Genomic DNA, 10,962 nt, shown 5'->3' with positions numbered 1-10,962 from the left:
TGTTCAAGCAAGGTTTTATTTTAAAAGTTTAAACCACAAAATAACAAATTCATATCATAAAATTTACTATAGATATCTTTAATTCATTCGTGACAAGATAAATATTAGATAGTTTTGATTTATTACCAGTGTTTGGTTTTCTTCTGACACAATTCTGATTGATTTTGCTTCCGATAACATCTGTGCTGATGAATTTATGATTTCTTCAAAAGATATTTTGTTTTCTAATTATGATTTTTTTTTTAAATTACATTTAACTCCCCAAAACAGCCCAACTTTAAATTAGAATCAAGTGTGGATTATAAAGTCAGAGTTAGTGAAGAGTAGATTATACCTGTGTTTATTTTCATCCTGACACAATTCTGATTGTTTTTACTTTTGGGAAAAAAAAAAATCAGTACCGTAATTGATAGTTACGAAAGTTCTCGACTTATCTTCCTTGTCATATTAGTATTAAGGTTTTGCTGACTTTAATTTCGGATTAACTGGGTGTGTTATTGCTTAACTTGAGGTAAAAAGCTTTTTTCCCCTTTTTTTAAATATGATTTATATCTTATTATTTCCGTTTTATTGTATGGTCTTTTTTTTTTCCCTGACACGGTGACCTCTTGCAGATAGATTGATATTTTCATGTCTTAAGTATAGGTTTCGTTTTCTCTTCACGTATGATAATCAGGACTTGTTTGTCTTCATGTTTGATTTGATTAAGAAGAATTATAATTATAATTATGTAATTATTTTATTGATAAGAGTATAATATAAAAATAACTTTTTATTTGTCCTTCTCAAACGCGTGGCAATGAAGAAATATCATATGTGGAGGTGTTGATATAGTTATATATATATATTATAAGAAATTTGAACGTCAGACATTTAAGATTTAAATGAAAACTATAATTACTACAGATGTCGGTCGTAGTTAATGCAAGAACATATTTCATATATGATTATTGTCCAGCTGATTTATTAAATTCCACGTACACATTTGTTAAATGCTCCATATATTTTATACTCCCAATTAAGTTGTCATTTACTGTATCAGTTAATTCTTTAAGTTTGTTACAAAGATATAGTCATGTTGCAGTCTGCAAGGTAATAAATTGGAGCAAAAATTTCTACGACTCTTCAGGAAGTATTGTGTATGTGCTCGTCTATATGGAGAATTGTTTGGCAAAAATAGTTTCTTAAAACGTTGGTAATCAAACTATATCGACAGTGGTAAGCAACAGGGCAATATGTCTGGCGCTAAGAAACTTTATTGGTGATTCATTAAGGAAAAAGAATCATTGGACAGGTTCGCAATGTCGTCGTTGCAGCTAATAGTACATATGTTCAATATACGAATTATTAAATTTTATTTATATATCAATGAGATGACAACTACTAAGTAATTATTATGCTACTTTTGAGAATAACATTCTTCCATCCGCAGGGGAATCCTGAGAAGAATTGTTTTTATGTTGGTAGGAATGGATTCCATCCTAGGTTTTATTGATAAAAATGTCTGTTGCATTATCCACTCGACTGTGACAATAATTGTAAAAAGTATGAATAAATATAGAAGCTAAAACTATAATCAGTATGTTTAATGTGTACTAAGTCATAGAAATGTAATTGTCTGTTTTGTTTAATATTTATAAAAATATTGGGTATGGTAAAAACTTTTAAACAGTAAGTTAACTGTGTTTGTAACACACTGTCCTACAGAAGCACAAGTAAATGAAGCATAAGATGAGACATGTTGAAACCTGCATGTTATCTTACAAAAGTATAGAAACACCTTTGTAAAATATACACAATTAAATGTAAGTTGAAATTTGTATGCAATCCTGTTAAACACTATCTGCCTTTGTTAGATCATCCACCTATAGTAACAGAATCCACCTAGCAACACTATCCGTCTGTACAAATACTACCTAGATTAACACAATTCAACTACAGAAACATAGACCACCTTTATAAAGCATATTTAAGTTAAAACGATAAAGTAACATGAGTAAAATCAAATATTTTGTTAAGAACATAGTTCTATGGATAGTATAAAGCCAAGCTGTTGAAACAGTAAGTTTATTATTAAAACATTCGTTTTACTTGTGAAATAGATAAATCTAGATATTAGTGACGTAATCACACACAGATTCTATGATAACATCATACGGTTCACCCTCTGGTTCACTTCATGCAAGTGCATCACATTTTCTGAACAACTTCATTTGTCATGCCTGCCTGTCATAGTGGCCTAGCAACATAACCCTAGCTACACGCCTTTTGGTTATTCCCTCCCTTTTCCATCGCATGATGTCGACCCTTTGTGGCGCCATCTTGCAACTTGATGCGCTATCCCTGAGGTACTTACTTCCATGGTGATATTATGTCTATGTTAAATACCTAACTAAAGGGTGGCATAGTTAATCTGTGTAGTTTACTACAAGACAGAGTAATTTTTGTACATTTCAGACAAATCATGGATGTGTTAGGTAATGACAAGTAGCGTTAGTTATTTGGTCTGAGGAGTAAGTTAATTTTTTGTTCCGTGCGATACTTAAACTTTATGTATTGGCCATCTTCAGCTAGTGCTTCGAGTTTGATGGGTATGATTACATTGGCATTGACAGTTGGTAGAATTGTTATGATGATGTCTTTCTTCAAGTTTTGCCCCCCAGTGGCTCAGCAGTATGTCTGCGGACTTACATCGCTAAAAACAGGGTTTCGATACTCGTGTTGCGCAGAGCACAGATAGTCCATTGTGCAGCTTTATGCTTAATTCAAAACAACAACAACAACAACAAATGTTCAAGTTTTCTTCATACATTCTCAAATAATGATTTTAATACATAGTTTGTACTTTATAGAATGGAATTGAAAAGACTTTCGAAACGTCGTTCTCTACACTTGTGTCTCCACAACAGGCAGTTGCCGTCCATTCTACAAAGTTTCATCATGAATACTTTGCCTAAACAATCTATCAAAGAAGAACTTCATTTTTATTTTGAACACTTCCTTTTCTTAATTAGTACCTTGCAAATTGTGTCTTCTGTGGATATTGCTATGTGTAAGGTAGATATTTTGTTATATGATAGTGCGAAGTCCTTTATTTAGAAAACCTTCTTCGTATCCCGTTAATGTCCATGGACTAAAGTTTGTTACACTTCGTTTAAGCATATCTGTAGAGTCAAGCGGTTTCTTTTTTTTTTAGAATTCGATAGGTGATTTAGATTTCTTTATGTTTCGTTCTTTTAGTACGCTCTGAATTAGCCTTTAATATCGTCGATAGCTAATTTAACCTTAAGTATTTTAGGAATAACGTTATGTTGTTTACATTTATAAATCCCTAAAGTGACAAAAGGTTTGTAATCCAATATTAGATACGGATCATCATAAAATGGGTTTAGCACTGAAAAACAACCTGCAACGAAGTAAAGTATACACTATATATACATAGTAGCCGGAATGTTTTTCCAACATTATGATCTTTATAGCCAGATAACTTTAATATATATTTCGATACTTCTTAGGTACAGAAATTAAGTATCGTTGCTCATCTTTTTTATTTCAATCTATTTAATAATTTATCCTTCTCTTTTGTAATTTCATTTGTTTCGTCTTGAAAGTTAAGTTAGTGAAATACAAAGATAAAATTATGCACTTTTCCCTGTATTGGAGCTAACTATACGTATTTAATTTAATAAAGTCATTGCACCATTGTTTAGTAAACTAATATGGTATTTTCCAAGTGTATCATCCACAAACTTCGTGTTTATTTTTATGTTTTCTTTTTCAAGAGTTCCAGGTATCCATTGTTTAGAAGGATTGTAGTGATGTGTCTTCTTCCATATTACAACTTTTCAGCTTTAATAATCTTGTTCGTTTTTTGAAAATTCAGCTAGGATGTACAGTATGCTATGCTAAAAGCTGCATTTCAAATTAATATCGCCAGTCCATCGCCATCCATCATAACATTTCTCAATGTATATATTATTTTAAGCTGAAACAAATTTACTGCGTGTAGATACATTTTCTGTTGTCAAATCAATAAAGCTCAAGCCTTTGAATGAAAAAAAAAATGTCATGCGTTTGTAGGATCGATTTGTTTACAACAGTACTCTACTATTTTAAGTACAAAGCATGCTCTAATTAAATGCCCTTTATTCCACACTGAGTTCAAAGTTATAACTTGATTTATAAAATTCCTATAAATGTTCATTTAGTCCTGTTAGAAGAAAACGATGTTCAACCTGAAGGTAATTAGATTTTGTAAGTTTCTGTATATTTTGTAATTATGTAGGAGTTACGTTTACATAATTGACGCACGCTCTAATATCTGTCGTAACTCTTATTTTGGTACTGGGCACATTCAAAAGTACAAAGGGGCGCTTTGATGATGAAAGAAATGCGCACTGGATTTAATGAGAATGAAACATATGTAAACGTAGAAAAACAATTAATATTTTCACCACTATTTAAACAAAGTTATATATGAACACAGAACATATATATTTTCTGAAAGAAACAGCAAAAAATTCTAAATGCTTACAAGCAGACGTATTGAAAAAGAGTTTAATTTGATGTTTTGTAAATTCCTTATACTCCAGAATGAGATACTGAGAAAGGAGTGCGGTTGAAAAATTGTATTTCATTCCCATAACGGTTTCCAGATTTTTATATCATAAATAACAAAGATCAACTATACGATGGCAGGTCTTGCAACTGCTATAACATTTTTTAAAATATTAAAATTTTGACTGGAAAACCGGAATTCGTAACATTAATTTTCGTGTTTTATTTTATACAAATTAAACTAAAAAACAGAGGTGCTTCAAGAGCAGAATCATTTTCATAGTAATTTATATTTACAAACGTGTTTTATTAAGGAAAACATTTTATCTCAAGTTGTGTAACAAATAACTAAGTTTTTGCAAATAACGTGATCCGGTCTCATTGAAGCAGATCTCTGTTTATGTTGTTGTGTTGTTAACAGTATTCAAAAACTGTGTTCATTAATAACTTGCTTAACTTTATTTGTGCTGCAGTTGTAGACATAGGTGACTTTAACCGTGAAATTATGATTTTTTATAACGTTTCATAAAAAAACCCGAAATCATTTCACTTCATTTCACCATCACACCTTACTATCTACTTGGTTTGTGGTGTTTGTTTGGGCACAGCGAGTTGAAGGAGAATGAAGTAATATGCTATCCTCTACGCCATCGATGTTAGGAGTTGTTGCTGTTGTTAATATGGAAGGCTGGCGTTTGGAAAGACGAACAAACCTGTCTTTTCGTACAAACACCTCGTACAGATGAGATAGTCGGGATTCATATCGCTCTGTTTTTATGTATTTTACCATCACTACTGTTAGTCCTAAAGCATACAACAGAAGTACAACCACAACATAAATTACAGCGTTTGATTGACTGTTAGCATGCATCTCCAAGATAACCTTATGACCAGGTGATAAGTTGTTGAGCTGTCCAGTTGTGGTTGTGTTCTCTGTGACGGATAAGTACTCATCACGTGATTCTTCCATTATACACTTAACATAGGATCTAAAAATACCTGTAAGGAAAAAAAAAAAAAACGAAGTATATGAAAATCAACCCTTTACTTTATCCTAATATCGTAAACAAACTTTAGAGCACCATACAATCAGTTTTGAGAAGACGCGTTACTTTTGCTGGTAACTATTTAACATGTACAAAAACTACGTGTATCTGTTTGCAACTTATCGCATGACTATATTTCAATAAGGTTAATAGTGTTTTCCTGTTGGTTTTTTTCCAAATAACGTTACTTATGGAAAATGATGACAGGCCAACTTTTTATGAGATTTGACTCGAGCACGTTTGAAATACGTATGTTATTGAATACGTTTTCTGAAATAAAAGTTACACACATATATATACATAATGAAAAAAATAGCTTCAAAACTATTATCATATTACTTATCGTTATTGAATACGTTTTCTGAAATAAAAGTTACACACATATATATACATAATGAAAAAAATAGCTTCAAAACTATTATCATATTACTTACATTAACATATACACGTTCATTGGGTAAGGTATCCTACAATATCGGAATTAAAATATAAAACTGTGCTGTAAATGGGGACACTGGTCGCCGTTTTATCTACAATCGATTTTAGCATACAAGCAATACGTCAATGCAAATATAACCCTGGCACGCGCAGCTTTAAACACCGCTTTTGTTTAGTATCGGCTTCAAGCGTTTTGCTTCTAATCTTATCCTTCAGTTGGGCTTTTCTTTCGTAGCATTAAGGAAGTGAAATAGAAATCCCTGCCAAGTCCAACCGGGGTAAAAGGTCTACCAAGAACCTGACCTTTATAGATCCCGATCAAGGAAGTCCATTCTACGTATTGTGTATACGTTTCAGTTCAAGGTTTCGGGATTCGCCTGAATTGAGGTTATTTACCGAATGTTGTCGAACTTGTTTCAGGTAGTTTTTTACAACAGCTTCTAACATCAGAGAAACATAATCTCTGTTTTATATACTAGCTGACGTACTTGTTTAACACACGAGAACGACAGTTGCAAGTGGACACATAAACACACAAGGACTTTTGTAAGAGATTGGTTTGGATCTATAGATTCGAAAACATATGCTTCCGTTACGTTCCCATAAAAGCATTAAAACGTTTCATAAAATATCTCGCTCCTATTATTTTAAGCTAGATTTAGTTATTCAGTAAACACATCTCCACTGCACAGTCTTATACATTTGGTTGGAATCTTATGCATTTGATAACATTATACGTCTGTGTTGTTGTTTATTTGTTTATATAAATTTTGTGTAAACTCACACCAAAGTGAAAAAAATGTAAATGTATAAAAAGATTGTTTGTTTGTAATTAAGCACAAAGCAACAAAATGGGCTATCTGTGTTCTGCCTACAACGGATATCGAAACCCGGTTTATAATGTTGTAACTGTACAGACATAACGCTGTGCCACATGAGGGACATATGTGAAAAGAAAACCTATGCATCGATTTAAATAAAACGAAGTAGTTGACTTTCACTTACTTAAAATACTTTTAAAAAGGAAATACGTAACTTTTCAATGATATAAGAATTCGAATAGTAGAATGTAACAGTTGCTCTAAAAGTTCCCCAACAATGCTAAGTGCAGAGAACATTTTTGTGTTAACAAGACTCGAGCTGTGAATCAATGAATTCAGAGTTTAATTAAGCTATTCACTACGAACCTTCGAATTACTTTCGAAAAATCTAACTTCATTTTTATTTATTTGTTTCTTTTCAAAATTTCGTTAGTATTATAATCACGTACTCATGTTCAAAATGGACATTATAATTAATATAAATAAGTTCTACTATACACGAAGACAAATTAACGTATCTAATATGTTTTATGTAGTTTTATTATAAATTATTTTGCTGTAAATTTAAACATTTAATGAAATCAGGACGATTTCATGAACTTTCGTAAATGGTAATTTGGATCAGTGTTAAATGCAAGAAAACGTTATAGCACAATACTTACTTTTGTTTTAAAGAGAGTCGAAAAGATTAAAGACTCAGCAAATCCATATGACTATATACTTAATTTCAGTTATTGGTTTGAGTCTTGATACCGTGTCTGTGCAAATCGATAATAATAGATTGGTTTGGTTTCAATTTCACGCAAAGCTACTCGAGGTCTATATACACTAGCCGCCCATAATTTAGCAGTGTAAGACTAGAAGGAAGGCAGCTAGTCATCGCCACCCACTACTTTGGGCTACTCGTTCACCAACGAATAGTGGGATTGACTGTCACATTGTAAAGCCTCCACGGCTGAAAGAGCGTGCATGTTTGGTGTGACTGAATGTTTTATCGACTGTCCAGGTCCATAACGAGCGAATTAATTTTATGCTGATACACAGATACGCTTCACTTGACGGGAATATAGCTTATTTAGCATAACGCGGATAATAAGTCTACTTTTCACAGAGGAAGATATATTTCTAATGTTCTCATAGAAATACTAACGTCTGAAGTTAATTCTCCAAAATTTTTAATGTTCGAAATCTATAAAAATTCCTGGTCAATTGTCTGTATTTTCCCGTTTAATAAGAGTTAATCATAATTATAGTTTCCGAGGCTTGTAGTATACTGACTTAGCTAACTAAAAATATTATATTACTGTCTCTTGGCGTTTTGTGATGACTTGCTTTTATATACTCATTAGACGAGATTCTGAATATTCAACAATGTTTGAAGATACGCTAGTGTTTTCGTAAAACATATATTGGTGATTTTTGCTCTCGAGAATCTTCTACAAATTTAGAGAACAAGCGGAACTTGCGCAATACACATTCAATAATATACTCACATACATCAAACTGAAAAAAAAAAACAACACACGCAGATAGTAAAATAAATGTATAAAAGCAAATTCGACACACCATTACAGTATTGTTATTATTATTAACACTACTAGGTAACAACATGGATGTTCGTATTTATCAGTGATGTCGAGAAACCCACTTGTTGAGAAATTTATATGCAAAAACGGCTCGTTTGGTTTGAGAAAATATTTTACATAGAAGAGCGAATGTAAAATATTCTATGTAAAATATTTTCTCAACCTAAACGAGCCGTTTTTGCTTATAAAAATAAAGTTCGTATTCATCGTTCGATACGCTGACTGTTACATCACGCCCGGCTTCCCAGAAAAGATATGGATATCATTTTCTCATGTTAAAAGTATTTGAGAACACTTTAAACAATTTCTGCAAATAAATAAGTTATCTCGACGTTTAAAAGAAGGTATAGCAAATGAATGTTCGTGTTAGTTATATATTGGGTTGAGGAATAATTAGTGAGCGTTTTTTCAAGTTAAAAAATATATTCATAAATGAAACGCTTTCGCAAAATATTTCATGTCATTTGGTAGATAATTGTTTGCTCTAATAGATGGTGTGTTTGATTTTCATATGTCTTTAATTTTTGCTTTCAATTACAGCTCATTAAATGGAATGTCAAGTGGACAAAATCGAGCATTTTCGACACCATCTGCTTTTCGCATTTAATTTCTTGCAATTTCGTTTAAAACAATGCATACTATATACCTAGGTATTACATGAAATAAAGTATCATAATAAATGTTTTGGGTGTAATGTGTTCATGCATTGAAGTATTGTATAGTCATGCATGTAATGCTTGAATGAAATTATTTAAAAACGCTCACGAATTATTCCTAAACCTAATAACTAAATAAACCAGCGATATGTAAGCGTTTATTCAACTGCCAGTCTTCTTAAATTTATTTTTCAACTAATGAAATATGCAGTAAAGAACACGACAGTTAAGACTAGTATGTAAAATTTCAGGTAACAAGTTTTTAAGTTAGCTAATATCACAGGGCATATTCATTTGTATGTTTTAAATGACAGATAAGCTTTAGTTTGTGTTGAAAAATGATGCAATAGACGTTTATAGTTATCATTGGTATTTTTCATAAGGTGCGTAAATTTGAGCTAAATGAGCAGAGGCCTTCAGTCTCAGCTATTACTTGCTAATTTTAAAGAAGCATTTGTCTATAAAAAACAAAAGGTTTTGTCAGGATTCGAATTGAATAACGAGATTAACTGATATTTTATAATGCACCCACAGCTGAAAGTTCAGAGCATGTTTAATGACACTGGTGCAAGAACTTTTAATTATTTAGATCCTTAATACATCAAATAATCCCCTACACTACAGCAGTTATTTTATACAGTTCAGGTTTTCGTTTAAATGTATCCCCCTAATTTTAAACTTATTATTTTCTTTCTTTCTTAGGAGGTAGGGAGGAGCAATCAAAACTTTAATTATACACTTAAATGAGTATTGTGCTTTATGCTTTTGAACAGCAGTACGCCTAATATCAGTCATGACATTAACAAAACAAGATAAGTAACATCACTCCACTTCTGACATCGTAAATAACATTAAAAGTATGATAGAATGTTTTGTCATTTTTTAATTTTGGCTGCAATGAGAAACTGAAGTTAGTCGGTACACAGGAAATGATACATAGTCATTGTTTGTAATATTATTTTCTAGCAGACTTGCAAAACATTTACGATCAAATTATTATCTTTATTGCAACAGCACTAGTTTAAATATATTTCGAGAATAATACAAATTTTAATGGTAGACTCCCGAAATGTTAAGTCCACTTGTACTGAGACAATACTTTATAAAACATTAACTAATGTTAGGCCTAACTTCGATCAAGATATAAATTAACACTAATCTGTCTATGTTTCTTGTTTGAGTTTAGCTACAACTAAACTTCGCTGTATTTAAATTAATACTATCTACAAATAAGCTTATAGTGATATTATACTTCCTAACTTTAAACATTTTTGAAAACTTTAAGATTTTAATGTTGTAAAAAAATGGTTTTAAAGTATATTTACATTCACCTTTTGTTGTTTTTCCTTCATTTATTGAGTACTTGTGGTGACAGATTCGTTCAGTTCTTTGAACAAATCTTAGTGTTAAGAGCAGAAAGAATGTTATATAACATAAATTATTGCATATCTCTTACTAAGAATCTTGATTAGTAAAGTAAATAGTAAATATTATACAGATAAACTATGTAAGTGTAGAGTTATCCATAAAAATATTATTAACAGTAAAACTAATCAGTGGTAACAAATGAAATGTTATCAATCAGATTATGTTAATGTCAAATTATGTATATACAAGATTTCGGTTATGACTTAAACCATCCTCAGACATAGCTTAAATCATAGTTTCAGAGGCAAAGATGACGCTGCTTGATTGACATTCAACTCGGGATGCACCTGGTTTATTTACAAGCTTTCTTTAGTGCGGAGTATTTTTCATTTGTTGCACTTCACAAGATACTAAATTGGTTTGGATATTATTTCAATGTTACAGTCTTGCAAACACTGAAGAAGGATAACTGATTGATTCTATATTGTGT

General features: G+C 31.4%; 1 long non-coding RNA gene across 1 annotated transcript; it reads right to left on the bottom strand.

Moving 5' to 3' along the window:
* Positions 1-4,993: 4,993 nt before the first annotated feature.
* LOC143236724 (uncharacterized) lies at positions 4,994-6,229 on the bottom strand. Its single transcript, XR_013019728.1, has 2 exons — positions 6,038-6,229; positions 4,994-5,556 (listed from the first exon to the last, which is right to left on the bottom strand). It is a non-coding gene; the product is annotated as an uncharacterized LOC143236724 (long non-coding RNA).
* Positions 6,230-10,962: the final 4,733 nt, after the last annotated feature.

Source organism: Tachypleus tridentatus, chromosome 2 (assembly GCF_004210375.1).
Source record: "Tachypleus tridentatus isolate NWPU-2018 chromosome 2, ASM421037v1, whole genome shotgun sequence".
NCBI classification, from domain to species: domain Eukaryota; kingdom Metazoa; phylum Arthropoda; class Merostomata; order Xiphosura; family Limulidae; genus Tachypleus; species Tachypleus tridentatus.
The sequence above is the reverse complement of the archived record's forward strand: the minus strand, read 5'-3'. Positions and strand labels throughout refer to the sequence as shown.